At 46.7% G+C, this 27500-nt stretch overlaps 1 protein-coding gene and 1 long non-coding RNA gene across 2 annotated transcripts in view; one reads left to right on the plus strand and one right to left on the minus strand.

Moving 5' to 3' along the window:
* TSHZ1 (teashirt zinc finger homeobox 1) overlaps window positions 1-27500 on the plus strand; it is a 75124-nt gene that overhangs the window by 5573 nt on the left and 42051 nt on the right. The window lies entirely within an intron of this gene.
* LOC123587554 overlaps window positions 6384-27500 on the minus strand; it is a 21300-nt gene continuing 183 nt past the window's right edge. The window contains exons 1-2 of the long non-coding RNA XR_006707383.1: window positions 26902-27500; window positions 6384-6690 (exon numbers count right to left, since the gene is read on the minus strand). The exon at window positions 26902-27500 is cut by the window's right edge and continues 183 nt beyond it. This is a non-coding gene — a long non-coding RNA (uncharacterized LOC123587554). The remainder of the gene's footprint in view (window positions 6691-26901) is intronic.

Genomic DNA, 27500 nt, shown 5'->3' on the forward strand with positions numbered 1-27500 from the left:
GGAGGTTGAGGGTCCTGGGCGGCGGCTTGCCAGGAGTTTTGGCTGCTGAGGAAAAGGCAGAGTCTGGACCTAACTCCTGTCCCATTGAGAAGCAGGGGGGGCCCAGACCCCTACACCAGGCTCTTGAGTTCCAAGGAGCTGATGAACAGTGTCACAAACAGAACTTCTCAAGACATAGATGATCGCTGATTGCGTGAATTCGCATTTTCAGAGAATACTTTCGACAACCATTTCCTTGTAGGAAAATAACCACTTAATAAACTGTATAGGTTTTTGAATTGAGTTTTAAAAATTCATTTCTGTCTTCCCCTACCCAAGTTTTTGTTTTTGTTTTTTTCCTTCCTCTGGATTTTATTTTATAGACCAAACGAGGCATATGTCCTGGCTGTTTTCTCACTGGGCAGAAAGAGGAAAATAAGGACTATTTTTTTTTTTTATATTTGAGCATTAAAATGAAACTGTAAATTATATTCTGGGTCATCCTTCAAAAAAAAAACATTTTGGAGAATGGAATCTTAGTGTGGTGGTGTCTTTGTGGGGCTCTGTTCTCTCTTGCTTGATTGCAACTTTAATAATGCAAGACTTTTGTGTCTCCTGCAAAATATTATGCATGTGGGTTTCTACCTGTATGGGCGTGTCAAGTTGAGCCTGTTGTTACATTGACCGTGGAAAGAAGGGACTTAAGGGGACTGAATATTCTCAAGTGGTAGCTAGCAGCCAGAGTGACGACCGAAAAATGACGTTTATATCTCATGAAGAGCATGTATATATATTGGGTCAATGGTTGTAGAAAGAAAGACCCAGAAGAATATGAAAAATTAAAAATACACTGAAAATTTAAAGAGGTATGCTACCAGGTTGGATTTTTTTTTTTTTTTTTTTGGCGGCAGGGGTGGGAGGAAGACATACTTTCCTTCCTCCCCCCTCCCTCTCCCACCTTCTCTTCATTTTTGTAATAAAACCCTAATACCTTGACTTTATACCATAAGATGTGCGAGACGGTTGAATCATAGACAGGGCAGATATTAGGGAGGGATTAACTGCTACCAAAACCCAGGTTTCAAACAAAAGCCAGGACAATTTAGATAGATTAGAGCAAAGGAAAAAAATATGTGCATAGGAAGGATATTAAAGCTGACAGATGAACAGGGCGAGGGACAAATTCTCCTGCAGCAGCTGTGACTGCCGCCGTAATCTTGACAGGTGTCAATTAAGAATTACTGCCTGCTGGAGCCATTTTTCCAGCCCAGCTGTCTGCGTGTGAAAGAAATAACACTTTACCCTTGTCACTTTGTTAGTTCTTAGCTATAGCCTCAAAATGAGTGTTGGTGTGCTAATCGATAACTAGTGTATTAGCAATTTTGCACATTGATTTATGAAGGGGAGCAGCTCCTCCTGTACAGTTATTAGCTGCTGATTAAATGTGCCTATGCCCAGCTAAGGGTGGATATATGTTCCCTGAGAGGCCAGGTCTAGAACAATCTTCTACGAGACTATGGTTGAAAACACGTTCATCATTGTAGGTCGTTAACAAGACAAGCCCCACTTAGCCAAGGGCAGGAGCCGCACCTGTACACGGCGGGGGCCATGGCCGGGGGTGAGCGTCCCCATCCTGGGCAGCCAGCACCCACGTCGGCCTCTTATTGTTTTCTTGGTTCCTCTCGGAAAAGCCTATAAAAAGGACATGGTAAATGACTCCAGGACAAGGCTCAAGTTCACAATGGACAAAGAACGGAAAGCATTTTATTGGAACTTTCTTGGGAATAAGGTGGAGCCTTCCCGACACATACCTGACCCTGAAGGGAGCCAGACAGCACTCCTTGCTGTGGGTACGGTCTCCTGGAGTGGAAGAACCACACACATGGAGATACTTGGCGCTTTTCTTTTTTTTTTTTTTTTTTTGAGGCAAGAGTGACAGTAACCACCATCAATATAGATAATGGTATAGACTATGAAGCATTCAGATCACCAAAGACACAGTTTCTTTGGAAAGAAGGGTTGAGAATATTTGTGAATACCTTTGTGGTGATGTGGTGGAAAGAGTTGAAATCATTTCTAAAATGATACAGTACTTGGATTGATTTAGGGATAACAGTAGGCTGCTGACAGAAAAGAACACTAAAGGAAAGAATGTGACCTAAGAGATCCGGTTGTAAAATGTAAATATCAGTTAGAATGTTTGATATATTTAATGGAAAGGTGTAGCTGGGCAGAGTAGAAACAGGTAATTTTTTTTAGTTTTTATCAATAGGGTTGATAGAGGATGCCCTTACCAACAAAATAAAGTACCGCTGTATTTTTCACCCGGGAAGGTATTTATTTATTAAGTTGATAACATTTTGAAAAGCAATGAATATAATTTTGGGGACAACAGTTTGCTGGAGCGATAGCACTCCTTGAATTGTATATAGCCTTCCATGATCATTTGTCCTTGAGACATACTAAGTACCATTGTTATGACATCAGTTAGGTGAAGTAAAGGTTAAATCGTAAGTAGTTCAGGGTCTTTTCTTGCTATAGAATAATTGTAGTCTTCGCCACGCAGGCTTTGCTTTTTGATATAGCCTTGGATTTAAAAAAAAAAAATTCTTGAACTCTTTCTTGCAGACTTCTTTTTTGGAAAAAAAAAAAAAAAACAAACCAAAAGCAACAACAACAACAAAACTAAACCCAACAACCCAGTATTCTTTGGGAATGCGGAAGCCCTTTAACAGCGGTGATATTTGATCCTATCCTCGTGGTTGGCAATTTTTGTAATAATGAAATAGGTGACGGGGTGATCATTCTCTGCGCACGCAGGGCTATTTGCATATGATTGTGAGTGTGCCTTGTACTAGACAGTGCTTATCTGCCAGAGTGCCTCTACGCACGGGCGCGTCGGACAGACTTGCCCACATACCTGTAGATATATGGAAATACCTGTAACGTACGCACAGAGGAAGTGGCAAATCCCACGTTTGCTGTGATGCCATACTGTCCACCTGTTTACGTAACCCATGCCGAAATGTGCAAAACCTCGGTACCCTCAGGAGTAAGGGGCCTCGTGCACATTGCACAGGAACCTGCACAAAGAGTTTTGCCACGTTTGAAATCCAGTTTGTCGATATCTCCTACTAGAGAAGCCTTATGGAAGCGTGTAGATCTTTGCTGGCAGGCAGGGTCCTTCTGCACTGAAAACACTGTGTTCTACGTATGGATAAAGCGATAGTTGACAGTGACTTGAAAAAAAAAAAGATTAGGTTTTTTTTTTTTATGTGCTATTTTCTTAGGATTCATAGAAAATAGTGAATTGTGTCTAGATTAGCAGATGAACCAACTCTCTTTTACATTTTGACTTCACTGGAGAAATACATTGTTAAATTTATGTACTTGGAAAAACCCAACAGAGCTGCGTACTGAGAATTGGAATAAACAGGCCTCCAGTTACCATTTTTAATGGTTATTGTCAGGCAAGGAAAAGAAGATCATTTCTAGAGGTTTTTGAGCTCAGTTATGGTTTGGTGCTTCCTCGAATTCAATCACCTGCTTGGATTTTCTGGTTTGGGAATATCTAGATTGGATTTCTATTTTAATTAGCGTTAAGTTGTTTATAGATTCCATTGTTTCACAGTAAAATCAAACTAAAACATTAAGGTCGAATCACAACTTTGATGTTCTTTTCACTTCATATTTCCTAGGAAGGCCTATTAGCTAAACTGCTTGCTTAACCTTTTCATGTTTTGCAGTCTCTCGTTTCTGGATTTGCTTTTGTTGTTCATCCACCACACTGCTGCAGCAGTAAGCAGTTTTTTTAGATGATAGACATTTTTTTCCCTTCCTATGTCCATTGTGTCTTTTTGAAATTCTGCGCCAACACGAGCAAGGATCTGTCTCTTGTTTTTAAAGGCGGGGGGGGGGGGGAAGAAGTCAAGAACCAATTACGTTATTTTAGGTTTTACCATTTCTATTTTCTCGGCAAAATGCAATACAGGATTTCCTGATTTTTCTGTGATTGCGGCGCAGTCTGCAGGAAAATAGCCAAGTAGAATCCCTCCAAGCCACCAGTCACAGGGCCGCTTCCCATGTGCCTGCATCTCTGTGTCCAGCAAAGCCACCGTTAGCCATCCACGTATCGAACCCTGTGCGCGTTTCCAGACTTGAAATACTGGCATTTCTGCCTCAACATGCCAGCTGCAGTTTTTAAAGGTGTGTTCCGTGAGCTCCTTTCTGGAGAAAATTAGCATATGGTAAATATAGGTCAAGTACGTACATGCTTATAAATTCCACTTCAAAGCTTGCTTGGACGCGTGGATATATAGGGGGGAGTGATGAGCTTGGACCGAATGGAGCTTTAGAAAATTTGGTTGTAAAAAATACCCCCAGTTTTTAGTTAAAAAGTAAAGTGCATCTTCAGCAAGATCATATGATGAAATAAATTAAATCAGCAGTGAAGGTCAGTATACATTCTGACTTGGGAATGTGAACTTTTCAGAAACCTGTATTTATTACATTTTACTATTTTTAAAAGCCAGCTGCAAGATTCATAGCAAGAAATGGTACTACATACCAATGAACACTGAACCGAAGTGAAGGCTCTTTTCAAAATGGTTAATACGCCTTATTGGCAAGACATCGCTGCTGCTCCTGCCGGTGCTTCAGCACGGCTTTAAAATATATGGATTTAAAACGCAAGTATCGTGACTAATATTTATTTCAAGTACAGAATGTGTCACAGCAGTGGGGCATCCTATTATTAATGCAGTAAACTGTGTAATACTCTATAAGAGCCTGCCTTGCTTCAGTTCGTAGCTACATGAAAATAACAGTAAAACATGTCTGTTTTCTCCTGCTAAGCTTTATTGTTACCTGGGAAGGTGCCGGCATCGAGAAGGGCCAAATACAGACAAATAATGTGACCATAAACAACACCTTACCGTTACTACGCTGGGCAGGAATCTCTCCAAACCACCTCCACTTTGACTATATATATAAATATATATATAGTTATACTTATATAAAAATTGTATTTATATATATTTATATATATAAATTATATATATTTACGTATTTTTGACTATGTATACATATATATTTTTTTAATTTTATAAAATTTTAAAATGGAAGGGAACTGCTCTAACTCCAGAAAGTCATTGGAAGTAAACACTCGGAGAAATATTCCAAGTTGGCCCGGAAGTAATTCAAATTGTTGGCAACGCGGTGAATCGTGTATGAAACACTAATAATATTAAGGAGCAGAGTGCACTGGGGGTTTTCAAAGGGAGAAGCTTCGCACAAAGGCCTGGGTTTGTGTGACGGGTGCTGGGGAAGGTGGAGCTACCTTGCAGTGTGTCATTTCCTGCAGGAGAAAAGTTTTCCTCACTTCCTTCAGCAGGTGTTGAACTTGGTTTGCTTGTCAATTTCGAATCGGTTTTAAGCATTTATTTTAGAAAAAGGGAGCAGATCAGTGTCGTCCCCTGGCGACTTGGAGGATGCACAGAGGTGGTTTTTAAAGCATGTGTTTACCCCCTTTTTTTTTTTTTGAACTGGGAAAATGAGCGTCTCCAAAGCTCTGGGGGAAAGACCAACTTGGAACTGCCTGGATCACAAAAGAGCCTTGTCTCCTTCCGACCCCACCCCTTTCCGTGTGCGTGCTGAGTCCAGGGAAGCTGGTGTGTGGGGCTGGGGCGGAGGGATGGCCCAGACCCTCTAGCAGTTCAAGGGCATGATGGTGCCAGCCCTGTGGGGAGGCAGGGGGCCCGCCTGTGCTCGCTTCTCCCCGCAGGCTTATTCTGAGTTACTTAACGTGAGATGCTGAGTGTTTGCTTTAGGTAGGCTCCCTTTAACGGAGTGCTCAGACTCCCCACCTACCCCCTAATTTTGGTGACAACAAATCCAAACCCAGTAGGTGCTGCGCACGTGGTAACCGGACCCCAGGGTTCTCAGGGAGCTTTTCTGAAAGTGGGAGCTTGTTGTGGTGTTTGGCTAAATTTCTGGGTAGCTGGCTGAAGGCATTAGGCTGCTGAGAGTCTGGCTCCTTCCCAAGGGGTTTCTGCAAATTAATCACCCCGTGAGCTAAATTTGTTTATAGACGAATTTGGAATGGAGGAGCTCGCATGGGACGCATCCTGTGTTCTGCGGAGCACCTGCTCGAGGTATCACCCAGCACGGCTCCCCCGTCTCCTCCGAGTGATGCAGGACCTGGTACCTCGTGATGGTTGCAATGGTGATGACGGAGATCATAGTACATTTATCCCTCCGTTTTGCCTCCTGGGAACTCGGGGCAACTCAGCTGCTTCCACCAGAGCTGACTTGGAGCGAGGGACTTAGGGAGACGTGGGGATTTTATATATATCAATTCATTTGTCTGTTTCTATAGCAATTGCTTCTTAAAAATAATTTAGTAGTTTAATACAAAAGCAGTGGATGGGTTTTATGTGCTCGTATAGGGAAGATTTTTTTTTTTTTTTCAGTTTCACACATGTTCAGTTTTAATGGGTAATAATTACATCTTTGTGTTTTGATGTCAGGCTGGTTATGAGGCCTAATTCTGCAGGCAGTCTCCTCGTTGATTTGCTCGGAACTGCAGATCTCAGAGAGGGAGGGTTGCAGGCCCGGAACCCTTCTGTTTCCAAGACGAGTTAACACTTAAGTGGGTCCTCAGTTCCGTGTCTGCAGACATTGCTGCTGGTCCGGGCGTTTCTTGTGCAGGCCCTGGAATCGAACACACAGCTGGGTTTGTGGTTGGGTCGGTTTTTTTTTTTTGAAAGGCGGATTCCTCAAAAAAAAAAAAAAAAAAAAAATACATCCAACCCACACCACTGACCCCCCACCGCCCAGCCAGCCCTGTTTGCAGACACCGTGCTCCCAGCCCCTGACTCCGGTCTGGGGCTTGCAGGCCTGATTCTGCAGCACTGCCCTGGATGTGCTGGGAAGGCAGTAAAAATGAGCAGTAATCAATCTTTCAGAGAGAAGCAATGGGCATGCGGAGGCCGCTATCCTGTGACTAAACACACCCCTTTTATGGAGTGTTACCACTAATAAAGGACAGCTTATTACGGAGGCAGAGACCAAAGCTTGGATGAGGTCAACCCTGACTGACAGTCATCAGTCATTCTTAATGATACTTTTTCCCGTGCTTTCTAAGGGATTCTGAGCAGAGTGCAAATCATTCGGGGTCATTCATAGTTCATGTACCCACAGATGGCAAAGGTTTTGAAAGACTTCGGTTTAAACTTGTTAAAAAAAAAAAAAAAAAAAAAAAGATCCTCGCTTTTTTTTTTTTTTTTAAAGGAAGGGAAAATACCCCAAAACAAAACATAGATTTTTCTTATTGGAACGTTTTCATGTTCTTCCAACCTAATAGATGTTTTACACACTACAGTGCCTGTGCATTATTAAAAGAGACATAAATTTATGTTTTATGACGTCTGTCTTCTTTAATTATTACCTTTGATGTCTATTGGTGACTAAAGAGAGCTTAACAGGATTTCTTTCTCTTCTTAAATTTCGTGTCGTGAAACCCAGCGAGTCCCTGACACATGTGTGTTCCTCACCTTCAGGATTATTTTATAAATCCCTTTCTGATGAGCGGAAGTGTCGAATCAAGGACAGGTCATAAAGTAAAAGTATAAACCTTTTAAAGAGGGACCTTGGTAATATATAAACATTCTGCACACTATCTGAATTTTTTATGGACTAAAGAAAAATTATATTTCAGCTGGAGGAAGGGAGAAGTTTAAACATCAGCCTGTGTTTTAATGTATGATCCCCCCCCTCCCCCCCCCCCCCCCCCCCCCATTTATAGCCATGGAAGAAACCATTGGCTTTAGGGGCTATTTTCAACATTTGACTCCGTTTGGAGCCTGCTTGTTAATTGTACATATTAAAATTCAGAAGGTTGACTTTGTGTCATTTCAGTGTCCTATATGGGGGAAGCCCTGGGCGCAGCACAGAGGCCTGCCTTTTTGTCCTTCCACTGATCTTTTCCTTCCTGCCTCAAACCTCAGTTTCCTTATCTGTGAAGGAAGGGTTCAGATTATTGGAGGATCCCGCAAGCATTACTCCACCACTACCCTGTGATCCCTTGAACCCATCTTGTGGACCCCCGAGTGGGAGGAAGCCACAACTATCTTCTTTAAAAAAAAAAGAAAAGAAAGAGAAAAGAAAGAAAGAAAGAAAGAAAAAGAAAGAAAGAAAAAGGCTGGTTGTGCTCAGAGGATTTTAGTTGGGTAAATTTTGAGTGTATTTTTACATGTGAAATTGGGAGGAAGCTGAAATCAACAACTTCTGGGCCCTTCTGCCATTTCCATGTCAAGACATATGGAAAGATGTCAGTGCACAGAAGACCCAGAAATGGCACCAGGTGGGGGAATCGGGTGCAGATGTGTATGATGGCGGGCGTTGGGCTTAGGCAATGCTTCCTGGGTTCGCTTCCTGCTAAATCAGGGAAGAGTAGCCTGGCCACCTGAGTGTAGCTTTTTAAAGAGAAATGGTTTACTTGCCTTTGTTATGGAAATAGGGGGTATTTTGAATTGGATGCAGCAAACATTTCTTGAATATCTACACCTGCAAGCAAGGCTAGGCTCTAGGTGTGGCGCTCCCAAGGGTGCTGGAGACGCACCCTGACTTACTTGTCAGTGTCTCCCTGCGACTTTCCTGACTGAGTGGGTCTGTTCTCTGCACACGTGCCCACGACCTCAGTGTGCCCTTGGGAACGTCAGAAGTGGCCTCAATCTCAACAGGTCTGCTGGGCAGGAGGAATTAGGATCCCAGGGTCATGGAAATGCAGTGCCGCTCTTGAACAGCTGACCATCTTGGAAATCGTGCCCCAGAGGGAAAGGTTTTCCGGGAGGAGGGGGATGCCTTGAGGGGCAGGCATGCCCTGGGGTGCACAGCACAGAGCAGTCAACTGAAGACTGCATCCTGGTGGTGGGTTTCACTTCGTGTTGTTTATTATGAGTAAGGAGACCTCAAAGCTCTAAGAGGTTGATTTTTTTTTTTTTTTTGCATGAATGTTTAGAACTCTGCCAAACCAGAGCCACTTGGTCGAGGGGAGGGTTTGCTCGGCATGAATGTCAAATGTCGAGATCGTTTGGTAAAATGTGAGGCTTAAGTGATAATCTTCGGTAAACAATTAGTTTGGGAATAAATGCTAGGGCTAGGAAAATCCCCAGGGGTTAGATTTAAAAGATCTAACTCAGTTGTAAGGGGGAAAGAGGGAAGGCTCAAAACTAGCAACATATTTTCAAGGCAAAGTCATATATACAAGTGTAAACATTTGTTTGCAGTGTCTAAACGCCTTGAATATTCAGACCAAGTTAAGTCCTGATAAGAGAAAAGTATTTGGATGTAGCTGTTACATTTAATTTTCCTTGTGTAGTCAGTAGATATTCTGTCTCCAAGGAATGGGTCTTTCCTTCTTTCCTACTGACTCCCCTGTTTTCTAGAACCTTCCACCCCTTCCCATTGGTGAGCCCACTGAGTCTTTGATTCCTTCCTGATTGCCCTCTGGAAGACATCTATCAGACACTGTCTTATCTGTTTGTAAGGCAGCTCAGGCCCCAGATTTAAGTCATGGGTTCTGGCTACAAGTTAGAGTGTGATTAATAATTGACTAATGTAGCTTTTATTTATCACAGGCTAGCACATTTCGCCATTACTGAGTTAATTTATGTTAAGTGTAAGCTGTCGTTCAATCTGTTTTTCAACTTTTTTTTTTTTCTTTTTAATCCTAAGTCTATCTTTCACTTTTTGAGAAACAAAATCCTTATACAGGGCACAGGCTCACTCAGTGCCAAAAAGTTGATTTCCTTTTCACTGGAGCCATACATCAGCAGCCCTCCCAGCTGCACTGTCAGGCTGTGACAGAATGACATGTGTCATTTATCAAAGGGGCCAGGCTGGGCCTTGGGAAAGCCTGCCGACAAAGCCTGAGAGAGTTCATTTCGCAGTCCCTCCTACCCTCTGTAAGCCCCTTGCCAGGAAAGCCTGTGATGTTTCTGTCTTCACAGCATTACTGTAAGCCCTCAACCTTCACAGAGTTAACCCTCCCCACCTCGGCAGGCAGCAACTGCCAGAGGGGCTGTGTTCCCGCCCGGGACCCCCCCACCCCCAGTCGCCTGCACCCCACAGAGCTCTGTCCGCCTTGCTCTCCCCACTTCCTACAGCAGCCTCGAAGGATCCAAGCTCCAAGTTTCCCTCAGTGAGGCAAGGTCAGAGACATAAAGAACAAGGATAGAGTTTCCTTTCTGTCCTCCCCGGCAAAAGTTTGGTCTCGTATTTATTTTAGGGCCTGCCTAAGAAGTGTTTTTTACTCTACGCTATTTTTGAAACCACCTACTAAAACCCAATGGATGTTTCTTCTCTTTCTCTGCTCCTTAGAATCCGTAACCCCCCCTTCCTGCCCTCAGAAAGACAGTGATGGGGCTCGGGTCTCATACTTGCTCAAACGGATGTTTTTTTCCAGGAAGAAAAGGAAAGGCTAGCCTTACCCTCCCTTACCGCCCCCCCGCCCCCAGACTGTATACTTTTTAGATGAGTCCCCAAACCAACAGAAAAGAGCACAGTACAGTACAGTGTTAAAATATAACATCATTTGGTTAAAGTATCCCCCCCCCACCTTGAAGGGAAGAGTTTTGCATTTTAATCATGTGTGAGAACGTGAGAAAAGTTATTGTTTCTCTCCCATCCCTACCCCTTTGTACTTTGTATGGTCCCTAGTACTGAAGTTATTTACAGCTGCAGATATCATTTAAAGAGATAGCTAAGCAGACTGTTGCCTCAGCCAGGAACTTTCCAGAAAGAAGTCCTATAAATTAGCCATTGCTCAGGAGTGGCTGTTTTCTAGGCAGAACTGGCCCTTTCATTTGTCTACATAAGGCTAATTTATTTTTGCAGCCAGATGTGAGCTGACAGCCATCACTCAGAGCTTCCGTCCCCCACCGTCACGAGGTCGGGAAAGCAGTCACGTTTCCCATTTTACAGAATCCCCATCAACATTATTGAAGATGGATGTATCTTTAAAGCAAAGATTGATTGTGGATATCGGAGTTATGGTGCCATTTATCATGGTGAATATTATTTAGACTTGGGTTGTACAAGGCTGTAACTTGAGACCCAGCCAGGGGAGGGACAATCTGGAAACGCGAATCCATGAACTTTAATGGATGGATGCTTTTTTCAAAGCTCAACTCACTATAGTGTGATTTACTTTTCTTACAGAAAGGAAACAAGCATTCTGGTTTTAAAGGGACAGCATACCCGGTTGTCCTGTTCAGTGTCCCCCCCCACCTCCGGCCCCCACCCTGGGGACAGTCAGCGTGCAGGCAGAATTGCGGAGAGAGCTTGGTGGCATAGTCTGTGACCATGCGAATGTACATTAAAGACCACTTTCCAGATCTTCCTTATCCGTTAGGACTCTGATAATATTAGAAATTGAGATGCACTCCAGAGCTCACCATTGCCAGGGAAACAGTCAAGACTCTACTTCTTTGAAGCGGGATCCCCTCTCCTAAGCGTTACACAGAGCGGCCCATGGATATGGAAGGCCGAACGAAGCAGGACTTGGCCGTGTCGGGAGCCAAAGCTTTGGGGAGAATGCGTGGTTATCTCCAAACGCCGAAAGGTAGTCGCGTGTGCAATACAAGTGGCCCAGTCGACCTAATTAATACCAGTGGTTCTCGTTCTGCTTCAGTATGGGAGCTTCCCGCACAGGAAAAGTGCACGAGACGTCGAACCCTCCAAAGATTGGTTCTCCTATCTCAGTTCTTAGAAAACCGTAGAGCTGGACTGGGGAGCGAATTTGTTCTTCCTTCTCAGGGTGCGGATCCCAGAAGTTCACGCATAATTGCAGATACCCGGGAGCCTGGGGCGACCTCCTTCCTCTCTGGTGGATTCTGAGTTGTTCCCTGTGCTGATGATCCTGGGTCCACAGAACCGGCTACCTGGGGCCTGGCTCTTTTGCCCTTAACTCATTTTGTTCATTGTCTCGTTGCTTTATGTCATCCTCCTGTTTCAGGGTTTTGGATAGATGTGCTCTTAACCATGAGTGGAGGGCTGGCTGCGGTCAGAGCTGGGCCGGGCAGGTGCCTGACCAGGGCCCCGACACCAGGCATCCCTAGAGTTCGCACCGACCGCACCAGGCTGCCACCGCTGGCCCCAGAGCGCTATGCGCCACCCCAGCTGTGATGTTTCTTGCGACTTGGAATGTGTGCCCCTCCCCGCCAACACCCCGTCCCCCTTTGGGTTTTTAAATATAGACAGTTGCTTGGGGTAGTGCAGTCTACTGAGCAAAAAGTAATTCTTTCCTTCTAGCACTGGAAGCTTCTCAGCTTTCGGAGGCGGCGCGGTCTACTGGGGTGACTGTAAAGGCAGACACTACGCGGGCCCTGTGACGGGGTCCGTGACACCACGCGCCTGTGTTCGTAAAGGCACTCACTGCCATGTCTGCGTCCCAGAGGACACTAAGCTCCGTGAGGGCAGGACTGAGTGGCTTCCGCTGTGCTCATAGCCCAGCACGGTGCCTCCGATCGTGCTTGTCCAGCGGCCGAGCGTGTCCAGCAAGAAAGCTGGCTCCCGCTAGGATGGGTGGGGGGGGGTGTCGGAAAGAGAACAAGGGTCCTTTTCTCTCTCAAACCGCTAACCCAAGTCTGGTCATGGAATGGTTCTCTTTGAGGCAGCCTTCTGATAACATGGACACAACCTGAGAAGGAGAAAATCCAAGTCCAGTGTAACAGAAAGCAAGGGACAAAGAAGGAGTATAGAGGATGCTGGTCCCTGCGGTGAGCCTTAGGGAAGGGGTGAGCCGTGACACCCGGAAAAATCGGGGGTCCCTGTCCTCGCTGCACATCGCCTGGCAGACTCACGCAGGACTGTGCCGACGTCGGACGTTCCAGAGGACCCTGTGCCGGGACCTCCTGTCCGTCTGATCATGGTGGACGGCCCCCTGCTGATTTGCAAGTTAAAAGCACACGCTTGGCCTTTCGGGAACACAGGAGACGTCTGCAAACAGGAGGCAGTCCGTCAAATTCCTATGAATCACGGCGTCGGTAATGTTGGCCGAGGTCAAATCATTACACTAAATACATTGTAACCATTATTAGCGCACGCGGTCCCTGCCATCTTCGTGATGCCGGAGCTGGTTCCTGGCGAGTGGCCGGCACAACTCAGGAGCCCGGGGCCGGCGGTGCGGCGCGTCCCCACGGCCCGCCTTGCCCCGGGGCCCCAGCGCCCAGGAGGCCAGCGACAGCAGCAGAAGTGACGGAACTTGTGCAGTCACCACTGTGCATCCGTAAGGAGCCCAAATTTATCACGGCACATTATGGAGTGCAGCAAATGTCATGAAAACCATTGTTTTTTAATTTTTTTCTTGCAGCGTTTGAATGAGGTGATTTATGGTAGTTATCCATCTTAAGGGTCATCCGTCATTTTTTAGTTGCTAGGCAATCAAACCAGCAGCTGTTTGCTTTGAATCAAGCTGAAAAGTTGTCAGTCACCACACGCAGGTATGACCTTAGTGGTTGAAAACATCATGTGTGCAAAATTAAAGAGAAGCCGTCTTTCTTCCCGGATTCCCCTGACTGCTCTGTCATTTGTTGGTGTAGCGTGAGCCCTTCCTGGCTCCTACAAGAAAAAAAAAAAAAAGAAGAAGAAAAAAAAAGAACAAAGGAGTGGATGGAAAATTCCTTGACTGGAAACTCGAAAATACCCTTTAAACACTGTGTTTCTCCCCTTCCACGTTTGTGCAACACTTTCTTATGATGGCGGCTTCGGGTTGGCCTGGGTGCATGAGGCGAGATGAGTTTGTGTCCTATTGGTGGGGCCTTGGCGGGCTCTGGGTGATGGGGTGCCCGTGAGCGCCCTTCCCGCTTTGCGCACGGGCTCCCTCCACGGTGCCCTCAGGCTGCCCAGCCTGGAGTGGATGCCAAGCCCTTGCCCATCACTGGGCGCCTTTGCGCGTCACTGAAGTGTCTTCTTCTCCTGCCTGGCCTGTGCGTGTTCCCGGTGCTTCTCCAACATGGGACTTCTCCCGGATCCTTGCTTTTCTGTGGGTCACCCTAGAGCGTGTGGCTGATACGGAGAGGGTATTCCTCGACATCAACAACTTGCTAGCCCCCGTGTGGACAGGGCTCCCTGCCTGCACCCTGTAATTTTAGATACTCACAAGAGTCTAAAACTTCGCCCTAGTGAGGGAAATAAATGCACGGTGAGACCTGTTTTTAGTAATTTAAGCTAGATTTCCATTAGCTGTGGACCTTCCAAGTAGGAATTTTTCCTTTGTTTCTCAGTTGGGTTTAAAATGTAACCACACAGGTAACTTTTATCAATAAAAGCCAGATTTGGGGGACCTGTGTGTCACAGAATACTGGCTTCTTTAATTCAGATTTACCCGGATATTTTCTAGCTACTCGACCTTGCTGGAGGATATTTAGACTCTGTGGCTGTAAGATGGTTAGCATGTATTTTGCAAAGTCTAAAAGAAGTTTAATTTGAGAATTAGGTTTGCCTTACTCAATGTGTCATCGATATTATTTTGTTTTCATCGATTCATTTGGCAGGTATTTCTGAGGGTCCAGAACATTCCTTCTAATAGATAGTTCTGCACATTGAGCAGGAGTATCACAACCTAGGCTTCTCGTGCACCAGGTCTGTATCAGACTGTATCTGTCTGGAGCCACACCTGCACTTGGCCTGGGGCTTGGGGGCAGGTGACGAGCCTCAGCAGCTGGGGAATTCTGGGTTGGTCTCATATCTTACTGTGTTGTAGGAGTTTTCTTTGGAGTTTTTCCGCCCACACCCACGCGGAAAAGTGATATTCATTCCACCTGCAGCCTCTCCAACCCTACCCGCTTATCTATTTAAAACTTTGAACTATAGAAACATATTTTACTCCCAATATGTTCTCGTGTATCTTGTAAAGTACATTCTTTTCTCACTTTGTGGAGAATCTGGAATTGCTATTATAGCACAGTTTGCTTAGGAAGAATAAAAGTGGAAAACTTCCCTTAAAACCATGCTCCAGTGTTAACGTCGATTTTCATGGTGCATGTATCAATACAGTGGCAATGCTAGAAAGAGTACTTTGCCAATCATCCCCACTCTGTAAGAAATACACCAAAACGCACGCCGCGTTAGGTCTGTTGGTTCTGGATAACCAGTGCTAGCATGTGAGAATCACAGATGTGCTGGGATCATTCCTTGTGTTTTCAGGGTTGCGGGGGGTCAGGGGCAGACTGAGTCAGGCTGGTGGATTCGTACTAGAGACTGCAGTAACACACAATTTTGGAGCTTCAAGAACCCCATAAACGGGGGCGCCTAGGTGGCTCGGTCGGTTAAACGTCTGACTCTTGATTTTGGCTCAGGTCATGATCTCAGGGTTCGTGAGTTTCAGCCCCACTTCAGGCTCTGTGCTGACCTTGCGGAGCCTGCTTGGGATTCTCTCTCTCTCTCCTTCTTTCTCTCTGTCCCTCCCCTGCTCTCTCTCTCACTCAAAATAAGTAAGTTCATAAATTTATAAATAAATTAAAAGAAGAACCCTGTAAACAAACTTCCTTTTTGAGGGATCGCTCTAGGCCCACGTACATTTTTCACTTGGAAAGCCCGTTTTGTACTTTGAATTGTTGGACAGCCTGCATTGTGATGCTGTTCCATCAAACACCTGTATCCCTGCCCTGCTCACCATGTGGGATGCAGTTCACTGCCTGGTAAGACTTCCTTTATGCAGTCGTTTGGGAGGATCGATTAATTGATTTTTAAAAAACTTTAGAAAACCCCTTTTTGGGGAACATGGAGCGTAGGGTTATCTGTACACAGGAGGATATATCCATTTTGTTGTTGTTTTCGGAGCTCTTGAAATACAAGGCTGCACCCGGGGCTTTGTTCTCGTTTCTATTCCACTTACTATCCTTGAGAAGTTGTTAATTTTAGCCGGGCCCCTATCTACACAGACAGAAGCTGAAATATCTTCTGTAGGTTTGGGGGCTCTTTTGTATGCCAGCAGCCGCACTGCCCGTGAGTCCGTGGTGACCGGCCACAGGGCTGGCTGCGGACAGCCAGAGCTGGACCGGGCGGGGGGGTTGGTGCCTGGAGAGAAGAGAGGTGGCCCCACGGAGCCTTTGGTGGGTGTTTGCAACTCTGGTTGCTGGTTCCCTGCGTACCTTCTTCCCTCTGGCTGCCCCACCTCCTCCTCTCACCAGCTGCTTTTTCTTATCCTTGACCCTCTCTGTCCGTTTATGTCTCCCTATCCACCTCCTCCACCAATTTTCAGGGACACTCGGGCTGTCCCTCATAAAGTTTGTGCATGGCTTCAGAAGTTATTTTGCAGTATCTTGAGCTCTTCAGAGGACAATTGCTCCAAAATCTAGTAATTCGTAATAAATACAGTTCTGGACGATGGAGTAGAGGCGATGCGCTGGGAATATAGTAGCTGCTTTGCCAAGGCTTCTGCGCAGTTATTTGAAAGGTTTTTTTTTTTTTTTTTCCCATTAGATTCTGTATTTTTCGCATATGAGATGGCCTTCATTATTGTGCTTTTATGCGAGTTGGTTGGTTACCAACTCAAATTAAGAAAATGCTGGTGGGTTCTCAATATTTCCGTTAACTTTTCTGTTAAGTAGGACATATTTATACACATTTCTATAAACTTAATTCAAGGGTATCGGTGAAAATATTTTTTTCTCCTCGTATTTGCTGCTCACAAACCACTCGAGGGACAAATTGTTGCCGTGATATTTTGGGTGGTTTTAAAAGTAAATTTCAGATCCTGTGGTGCCTGTGGTACCTTTTATTTTCTCGGTCAGCCCAGCACATCGGAAGATTTGGTCTGTTGAAAAATTGCTTGGAGCGAGTGATAATTATGAGTTTCTTTCACTTTGTTGGAATAAAGGTGTATGCCACGGCCAGCGCTCGGTCCTTGGGGGTAGCTGGTGCGCCACACGTGTGTGCAGACGTGTTGGACACACGCTCATGTGAGGGAAAGTGAGCGTCCGTCAGTGTGGCCTTCCCGAGCATCAGTCAAACTGCCTCAGATCCTTCTTGGAGTAAGGTGGGGGACTAAATAAGAAATATTGACGTTAAACATACAATTCTTTTGGCTTCCTGACGTTGTAGACGTGGGTCACTGGCTCTCATTATTACCTTTCTGGAACTTTCTGGGGGGACCCTGGTTGTGCATCGATGCTGTTGGGTAAGGAACACCGGAGTGGCTTTCATGTCAACTTACCCAAACCAACTGGCTCTGTACCTTCAGAGACGCCACACACGTTCATTAAATGTTGGATTTCTCAGCTGTGAGTCAGGATGATGATAACTGGCACAGATTCCTACCTCACAGAGTTCGTTTGCTCATTTCTGCAACCGCTGTTCATTCGTTGGTTGATTTAGCCAATAAATGCTTATTTTGAGTACCTGCTTGTTTCCAGACAGTTCTAGGAGAAAGAAAAACAACTAAGAAGGTCCTCCAGGATCTCATGGGATAGTGAGAGTATTTGGAAAACTAAAGTGGTTATCAATATTAACTTTATATAAAATATTTTACTTATCCCGTGCATGTAAACATTTTGCTGAGTAATGAAACAAATGTTATCAGGATTGACTATGGGAAACAAAAAAAATCCCTGTTCCGATTTATCTCAGCTGTCTTTTCTTCTCTTCGTCTGCATAATTCAACCATAATCTGCTGCTTGCCTTTGCCACGGGCACTAGAGCAACCTGTCTGCTTCCTTCAGGGTCTGCTCTCATGGCTCGGCTTCTTCACATCGGCGAGTCCCTTTCTAGGCGGGAACACCACGCTCCCTGCTGCGGCGTGGACACCGCTCACATTCTCTCCCGATGCCACTCTTTGACCCTCGCGTCTACAATGTTACGTAGGCATTCTGTGTACTACATGGCGTGCCTGCACCGGTCGCCACCCAGGGCCCTGCTGGGGTTCCGGGCGTGTTGCCGCGTTTCAGTCCTTGCCCATCTGACAGGTGCGTGGCACTCACACGTTTGTCCCCGCGACCTTCCCTGGAGTCACTAAGGTAGGTAGTCTGGGTACTTTGGGCAGACCCAATTCTAGCAAATGCTCCCCTGTCTAAAACATGCTGCTTCATAGCTGTGCCTTCCTCATGCTTCTTGCCGGGGAAGGGAATACTGCCGGGCAGGTGGAAAGTGTGCCCTCGGGTTGCACGTCTTCTGTAACAGTCCCCCAAAGTCGCCTTTGAGCCTGGAAACGGGCAGATTTACTGACGTGCTTACAAAACACTAAGTGTGGTATGCTTCTCAGGGTGCCTTTGCAAAGGGCAAACCCTAATGATAATAAAAGTACCTCTACCATTTAAGCTTTATGGGGACGGAGGTTTTTGTTCATGCTGTGCACACAGTACCTGGGACAGTGTCTAGGAAATCATAGGTGCTCAAAAAAATGCTTGTCTGCACACTTGTATTATCTACTTTCATTTTTGTAGTGCTCTCATTCTTTAAGACTTTTAAAAAATATTTATTTATTTTAGAGAGAGAGAGAGAGCACATGCACACACATGTGGGGGAGAGACAGAGACGGAGAGAGAATCCCAAGCAGGCTCCACACTGTCAGCGTAGATCCTGACACGGGGCTCAATCCCACAAACCTCAAGATCATGACCCCAGCTGAAACCAAGAGTTGGACGCTAAACCGACTGAGCCCCCCGAGCGCCCCTGTATTGTTCTTACTCTTATGTCTGTTACATGGAACGAAGCTTACTGAATTTAAAGTCCTATAGGTGGGTCACATAGATTGTCATGAGGTCATACAAGCTAAGCCGGGTAGGTCTGGTTCCTTGACCTCCGAAGCCAGCTACGTGTTGTGTGTGTGTGTTTGTCATACATCTTGCAGAGTCTGTTTCTGATGGTTGGGGTACAGGGCACGGAAGTCTTGGTTCCCCGGGCCGTCCCTGGTCCTTCTGCCAACGAGCTGCAGGGGGCGCTGTGGTTTCTTCCTGTGTAAACCAAGGGAGGGGGACCAAAGGCTCCCAGAGACGCGTTCTCCGTGGAAAGCCACGAGTCAAGGTGAATTTTCCTGTTGCTCTCATGCTCCATGTACGGAACAAGGACAAAAATCCTACCTCTCACACGGATGCACATAACGTGTACATGTGTGTATGTATGTGCACACTTTTTTGTGTTTGTTTTTCCAATGGCTGCAACATTATCTTGTAGGCGAGGCTGGGCAACGTCCATTGCATCAAGCTCAAAAGGTGAGGGATGTTTTTAGAAATACTCATCACTTCCAAATGACTCATCCCGTGTCTCACTTATTAATTTATCCGAAGCCCTTCTTGAACAGAGTTTCACTTTGCTGTTTACTCTGCTAAGCTCCCTGCTGGTTGGTTTGCACTTTGCAGCTTCGTGTGTGTGCGAGATGGAAGCACATCTTTGCCATCGGGACATGGCATGCGCAGAAGTGGTTTGTGGCACCATAGTGCCTGTGACGGGTTCTCCTGGGCACCACGCGGCTGCTGAAGATGACCACTGCACACGATCAAAGTCCCGCTGGCCACACCGATGCCGGATGGGTAGCTCCCACAGCTGCTCGCGTGGGGAACATTGGAAACTCTGAGATTTCTAAGAATTGGCAAACTGGAACAGTAAATCACAGTGTTCTAGGAAAAAAGTCTGCCCAGAGACTATTTGGGTTATTTTCTGTGCAGGGTAGCGTGTTCTTGGGTGAGCCCGAGGGAAAGGTACTTCTCGAAGGCAGGGACCTGGCTGAGTCTCCAGGAGCCTCCCTAGAGGCTGAGTGAGTGACGCCACTTACCCGTCTGTGAGGAAGACGAGGTGGTCTGAGCCCAGTGCCCTGAGTGCGGGGGGCGGGGGGCAGGGGGCGAGGAGGGGAGGAAGCCAGGTGTTTTGCCAGGAGGCCTCTTAATAAAAGTACAAGGGCGGCTGGTACAAGAAAGACAATCCCAGCAAGCAACAAGCCCTAAAAACCTGAAACATGACAAAATCCAGAAAAATAGCATACCTTTGTTAATTAGTTGCCCGACCCAGCTGTTTTCCTTCGTGTTCTGCACAGAAAGATAATTCGCTCGTTCCTCCGGGATGGGTGATGGGAGGGGGTCTTTCATTTCTGATGGGTGGGGTCCATGAAACAGGGAACTTTCTGCCAACGTGGCCTCTTCCTCTTATCAAATGTAGAGCAGGCCGCGGGCCCCCTCTGCTCCCTGTTCAATGGGAGGCGTGGCGGGAGAAGGGGAGCCCCGGTGGGTTCCCTGGCCCCGGTGGGGGTGTCCTACTTTTGCAAAGGTTCGGAGGCCACATGGACCCAGGGCTTCCTAGGACCGAAGAAAGGCCCAGCTCAAGCCAGGGGCCTAAGGCGTCAGGGACATCACAGCAAACCCCCTTGTTTAGAGCCTTGTCTAACGAGATAATTAATGGTCTGAATTGAATGAATAGTTGATATTTCAGCAGTATTTATTTATTTATTTATTTATTATTATTTTGATTAAAATTTCATGGGAGCCTCAAAGCTCAGCTCCTTTTGAACTCCTGAAAGAAACTTTTTTTTTTTTTTTTTTGGCATTTCTCCAGAAGCGTGGCCATGTAATGATTTCATTATGGAAGAATATGGACACCTTGACCATGAGCTTGTTATGTAAAGAAGCACAAATTGTTATGCAGAATATTATGCAAGTTAATCGTTAGGAAATTGTAGAATAATTATAAAAACTAAAACTGTGGGGCGCCTGGGTGGCGCAGTCGGTTGAGCATCCGACTTCAGCCAGGTCACGATCTCGCGGTCCGTGAGTTCGAGCCCCGCGTCGGGCTCTGGGCTGATGGCTCGGAGCCTGGAGCCTGTTTCCGATTCTGTGTCTCCCTCTCTCTCTGCCCCTCCCCCGTTCATGCTCTGTCTCTCTCTGTCCCAAAAATAAATAAACGTTGAAAAAAAAAAAAAAAAAACTAAAACTGTAACAAGAACTTTTTAAAAAAAAAAATTTTTTTTTTTCAACGTTTATTTATTTTTGGGACAGAGAGAGACAGAGCATGAACGGGGGAGGGGCAGAGAGAGAGGGAGACACAGAATCGGAAACAGGCTCCAGGCTCCGAGCCATCAGCCCAGAGCCCGACGCGGGGCTCAAACTCACGGACCGCGAGATCGTGACCTGGCTGAAGTCGGATGCTCAACCGACTGCGCCACCCAGGCGCCCCAACAAGAACTTTTTATACAAGTTCGGATTTATTAAATTGTCATTTTAAACTGTGGGCTAGAAGAAAATTCTCTCTTTTGAACATACCCGTTTTTGAGTGAGAAGAAAGTCTCAGTTCCTTTCTTTTTTTAAAAATAGATACTACCTGTCTTCTTCCCTGCCTGAGATAGACACACTTCAGTCAGCAGGAAGAGGCTCAGAAGGATTAACTCTGAGGGAAATGCTCTGTGAACAGCAGGGAGAAAGCGTGGCATCAGTTTCCCCTGTTTTGGGAAAACGCAGTGTATCTGGACCGCTGTGCGTCTGGCAGGGAGTGACCACAGCCCCCTGCCTTGCTTGGCTCTGTATAATGAGTGTGGACATCAGAGGGTCAAAGTACTTGAAGCCCCTGCTTGAGCCCATTGGTGGAAGGGACCCTTTATTTATTTTGAGAGAGCAAGCATGAGCAGGGAAGGGGCAGAGAGAGAGGGGGAGGGAGGGAAGGAGAGAGAGAGAGAGAGAGAGAGAGAGAGGGAGAGACAGGGAGAAGGAGGGAGGGAGGGAGAATCCCAAGCAGACTCTGCACGGTCAGTGCAGAGCCTGATGTGGGGCTTGAACTCCAGAAATGGGAGATCATGACCTGAGTCAAAATCAAGAGTCAGATGCTTAACCGATTGAGTCACCCCGGCGCCCTGAGAGCTGACCCTTTAAAGATAAGCATACACTTGTGACCTTAGGAAATAGAAATATCCTTGGAGGGTTTAACATCTAAAGAAGAAAATTGTAGTTTTATCAAGCAAAAATTTGTGGAGTGTGGTCTCAAATAGGAGGTTTCTCTAAAGGCTGCCCTCTTTTTTTCTCTTGTTCATGGATTTATGCACATCACGTCCTCCCCGAAAGTGATCACTCTGCAAATTTCAAGGACAGTGACTTGGCTTTTAAAGCGAGAAAGATATTGCTACTTTTTTTCTTTTCTTTTCTTTCTTTTCTTTTCTTTTCTTTTCTTTTCTTTTTTCTTTTCTTTTCTCTTTTCTTTTGTTTTCTCTTTTCTTTTCTTTTCTCTTTTCTCTCTTTTCTTTTCTTTTCTTTTCTTTTCTTTTCTTTTCTTTTCTTTTCTCTTTTCTCTCTTTCCTTTCCTTTCCTTTTCTTTTCTTTTCTTTTCTTTTCTTTTCTTTTCTTTTCTTTTCTTTTCTTTTCTTTTCTTTGGGTCAAGTTTGGAATTTGTATCAAATCTTTAGAGAATGTGTGAACAGTTTTCCTGGGAAGCTTTGTGGCTTATGAGGCACAGCTCGGGTCCTGTGAGTGTCCGGATGGTTCAGTCGCCAAAGCGTCTCCCCGCCGTGTGTGTGTGACCCTGGACCCGATGACCCGCCCTGGTGCTGTGCCAGCTCTCCTTTGCTGGGAACTTGGTGCCGGTCCCCGGGCACATGTGTGTTCTCTGCCCAAGCCCCGGCCCAACACACGACACTCTCCTGCTGGAATGGGGACATGGTCTCCCATGGTGCCGCTTGCCCCGGTGGGCGCCCCCCCCCCCCACCCCCCGTGGGCCATCCCGGCTCGCCCACCGCAGGAGGTGACACACAGCCTCCTATTTGGAGATACAGTCTCCCGCTGCTCACAGGCCCTCGCTGTGTCCCAGTACTTTCTCTATCTCCCCTCTTGTGAGTTACTTCAGCACGAGGATCGCATCCCACGATTTTGTAACCGTCACAAAACACGAACCCTACTCGGTTTTGCTGTTCAGAGTCGGTAGTTTTTAACAGCCAGTCAAACCTGCCGTTTAGACCAATACATTCAGAACAGTGGCTCATTGGCGGAGTGTTTTCTTCCGCTTTTTAGTGAGTGTTTTGGTGTAGGAGGGGTATCTGCCGCGGGCACCTTAGGCACGATGCGCCCTGGCTGGGGCGGCCTCTCCTGTTGGCTCTTCTTCCCTCTCGTGGATGAGCAGATATTTATTGGGTGCTCATTCGCTTTGGTGCCAGGAATGGGAACAAGCACGTCCCATTCCCCATGGAAATGGGTCACTTCGCCAGGACACATCTTGAGTGTTCCGCAGCATTTGGATGTGTGGGTTCCAGATTCTGGGGTGGGGTGGCTGGCCTGCCCCTACAGTCCCATGACACTTCTGGGAATTCGAAAAGCTGTCCTCAGTTCCCGTCTCCCCTTCCCGTGCAGTAGCCACCTAGCTTGCAGTGCAGGATTTGTTGGCCCAGGCCCTGCTCTCCTGCCCCCTCGGGTGGCGACTTGCTTTACTGAATGGAGACCAGGGCAGTAGGTCTACCTTGAAAGATGCTCTTCCCTCCGCTCCTCCCCAGGTCAGGGACCGTGGAGGTGTGTCTGTGCTTGCAGGTGTGACAGTGACCCTCGATGTCGAGGACGACATGTTTCATTGTATATAGTTGGGGAACTAACATATTCCATTTTGCTTATGCTTCTCTTACCTAACTTATTTGATTTCTTCCTTGTTCAGGGAATCTCCTAATAAATAAGTAAAAATTAAGAACAGGGGGTTTAATAGTGAAACAAACCAGTTGTTAAAACAATGGAAGTTCATTCTGTCACAGTTCTGGAGGCTGGTTGGAAGTCAGAAGTCAAGGGGTCGGCAAGGCTACGCTCCCTCTGACGGCTGTGGGGAGAATCCTTCCTCACCTCTGACAGCTTTTGGGGGCTCCTGGCAGTCCTCGGTGTACCGTGGCTTGTGACTGTGTCCCTGTACTCTGCCCCCATCGCCACAGGGCCGCCTTCTCTGTGTCTTCTCTCGTTATTAGCCACCAATCACTGGATTTAGGACCCATCCTGATCTGATGACGTCACTGAAACTAAATAAATTGCATCCACGAAGATCCTATTTCTGAGTAAAGTCACAATGTTAGGTTCTAGAAGGACATGAATTTTGGAGGACCCCGGTCAACCTACTGGAGGAGAATATGATGCCTTATCTTTTCGGCAATAGCTTTTATTAAAGATTGGAGGTAGACGTGTAAGCTACCGTGAGTCCTATGTGACAACCAATGTCTTGGTTATTGACGAGGAGCAACAAACAGTACCATCTTGACCACTTGGTGTATGGACTGTGGCCATTGTTAGTCCCACAGTGACAGGAAGGACGGACCCGTCTTCATGGGACTCGTCCTGACCGGTAGGTGTTCGCTGGTCAGCTGGGAGGAGCCTACGTCTTCACCATCTGGGCGGGGGGTGATACAAAAGAAGGGTCCCCCACTAGCTCATCCTCAAGAAAGTTTCAATACTGTGATTCACCGAAACATCTCGGAACAAATTGAGGTCAGTAAATGAGTGTAGCATTAGTCACGTTGAGTGTGTTTCCATGACACTGGATGACTGAAGGGCAAAACACTCCTCCCGATTGACATGAGTTACAGTGTACCATCGTCACTCAGAAGGGCGGCTGGTAGGTGCTGTACCCACCGGAGGCTTCTTACAGCTGTGAAATTGTCCCCCAGAGGGATCCACGGGGCATGTGCTAATGGACTGGTCGTTGTTAGATTTGGTGGCGAAGGTGAGGACACTCAATGGCGAGCAGCCACTGCAAGTGGATGGTGGGGTCCTTTGGTGGGCCCCTTTCCTTCGGGTTCTGAGGTTAGTGTTGGTCAAAGGGCCACTCAGGGATGACATGGGCCTTGTAGCCTGCCGCTTTAATCCCTCCCGGACCTCTGCGTGAGGCGATCGTCTGCGGTGTTGGTGTCGCGAGTAGCGGCCGCGTGTGCCGCGGTGGCCATGGTTAGCGTGTTCAGTAGGAATCGCTGAGGAGTGTTCAGATTTGGGAGAATGACGAACACCACGCAGTTTCATCTGCTACGTTAATTACCGGTGACCAGCCCTAAATTAGCTCAAGAGTCCAAAAAGCTTTTTTTTTTTTTTTTTTTTAAATGCATTTCTTATGTGCGCAGTTCTCTGAGTTTCATTTGAATGTTTTTGCCTTTTCTTCAAATTATTAGTAGGGCTCTTAGGGCAGGCTCATATGGTCCAGGAAGTTGCAGGCTTATGGGAAAAATAGGGCTAGGGCCAGACCATTCCAAACCCACGCAGCTTGGTAACCAGGGTACAGAATAAAACAATCATAATAAAAAAAGCCGGGATAAGTTTCTAATAAAGAAACGCTGTGGTACACATGAGGCTGCACACTAGGCAAGGGGTGACCGAAGCTTGTCGGAAGGGCGTCAGGTTGCAGGAGGGGGGCCGCGGGCAGGGGACCAGCTGGCTCGCACCCCGCGGAGGCCCCTCACCCTATTGCAGCACACACAGGTTGGAGAAATCGGAGGGAGCCACAAGGCGCCCTTGTGAGCCTGATGTGGTTCCTCCGGTGACTGACGACGGACAGGAGCCGGGGGCTGGTTTCCTTCAGCACAGCTGGGTCGGTCAGGGCGTCACGCCACAGCTGTTTGGTTTGGCCCATCCTGAGTCTGTTGCGGCCCTTGCATTTTCCTGGTGAAGGATGCGCGCTGGGTGTTCCGTGCTCCGATGGCCTTGGTACAGGGCTGGCTTGAGTCCCGCGTTCTCTGCATCTCACTGTTACGACTTGGAGACCGTAGGTACTACTTACGAGAGGAGGTGTTAGCTTAGGAAGAGCCGGTAAAGGGAGCCGAAGAAGCCAAGATTCTTTGACCTCATCCTTTGCAAAGATTAAGAATCCAGCCCCGAGAATATGAAAGCCCTTCTCCGTCTCCCCCGTCTCCGCCCCGTCTCTGTCGGTCTGTCTGTCTTTGTGTCGTGTGTGTGCGCGTGTGTGTGTGTGTGCGCACGCGTCTGCTAACACCATAGGAGAGAATTCTTTTAAAAGTTAATGAAGGAGTTGCAGTGGAACCCTATTAGATTTTCCTTCCATTAAATGGCTGCTACAGACTTTTAATGGATGTTTTTAACTAGGCATTGTTGTCAAAAGGACTATTGCACAAATTAAAACCAGGCCTACAATCTGTGAAGAGAAACTAGATTTACTTTTTGCCTTTAGGTATAAACGGAGAAGAGCAGGGAGGAGGTGAATTCTGCATTGGTATTTTGAGAAGTTGGGTTCAGGAAGATAGCCAGTGCTACCTGGGGCTACGGAAGGGAACAGTCAAACGCTTTGTGGGTGCCTCTGTTTGTAAAGCTAAGGCATGAACAGGAACCCTGGATTTTTAGGGGTATGTCGGTGCTAATTTTAAGCCGTTATATTGATATTTAAAATACCTTCTTAGCTTTATGATACTGCACCGTGTTTTCCGTATTTAAACATATGAAGCTGGACAAAGAAGGAAAGATTAGACTTTTCAGGCTTGTTGATCTAGACCTGAGATGTCTCCTTACCATCACCATAAGCATACGGACTTTTTAGAATTGCTGGCTTTTCGGTTTCTCATTTTATCCTGATGTATTTTATCTCTTTGGCCCTATACGGTCTGTTTACTGAAACTTCAGAATTTGTGTTTCAAGCATGGGAAATTCTTGTCTTATCTGGGCATGTACCAGAGGACGGCTCCTCATTGGAAAGTGACTGTCATTCACATTCGTGACAGATTCTTCATCCGCATGGCAGTTAGCAAATGGTACCCAGTCCTGTGATGCAACCCATCATGTGTGCCACGACAGAAACAAGTTCTGTTTCCTTATACTAAGTATCCCGATTATTCTGAGTGTTAAATCTCAGGCAGCCTTTGTCTCTGACTTCTATTGAGACTGTTCTGTGAAACAAATTCAGTGTCATGAACCCCCTCCCCCCGCCCCGCCCCCGTGAATGTGTGGTCACTTCCTCTCCACGCACCCTCAGCTCGTGAGGCATCCTTACCTTAAGAGTATCTGACCGAGATGGGTGTTTCAAATTTTGCTTCCCTTGAACCAGGCCAGGCGTTTTGAAGAGAAAGTCCCAACACAGAGCATTTGTTAGTTGGGTATTTCCTGTGAAAGACTGGATCTGGTTGTCTGGCAGGAAGTCAGCCGTGATGCACGTACCGTGCGGGGCTGTCTTGCTGCCTGTGACAATGTGACTCGTGTGCACGTGTCGTGTGGCAGAGAAAGAGGAAGTGCTGTGGCTTTCATGGGGTGTCCCTCCTGTCCCTCAGGAAAGTGGGGGTGACATTGGGAGTCCCAGATCTCTGCTCAACCCCAGATGGGGTGGTGTTGGTACACAGACCTGGATGGGTTAGTTCGTGTGTGTGTGTGTGTGTGTGTGTGTGTGTGTGTGTGTGTGAGGGGGGGGGGAGAGGGAGGAGTAGAGCCCTACATCAGGTCCATTGACATGTGCCCCAATGTACAGCTGTCCATCACTTGATTGCCTGTGAGCTCAGATCCCACAATTAGCACTACTGAAATCTCTGATACTAGATTTAATTTTATGAGCTGTATTATCCAATGCTGTTAAGCCATTTAGATCATGTCCGAGTCATG

This window comes from Leopardus geoffroyi, chromosome D3, assembly GCF_018350155.1.
Source record: "Leopardus geoffroyi isolate Oge1 chromosome D3, O.geoffroyi_Oge1_pat1.0, whole genome shotgun sequence".
NCBI classification, from domain to species: Eukaryota; Metazoa; Chordata; class Mammalia; order Carnivora; family Felidae; genus Leopardus; species Leopardus geoffroyi.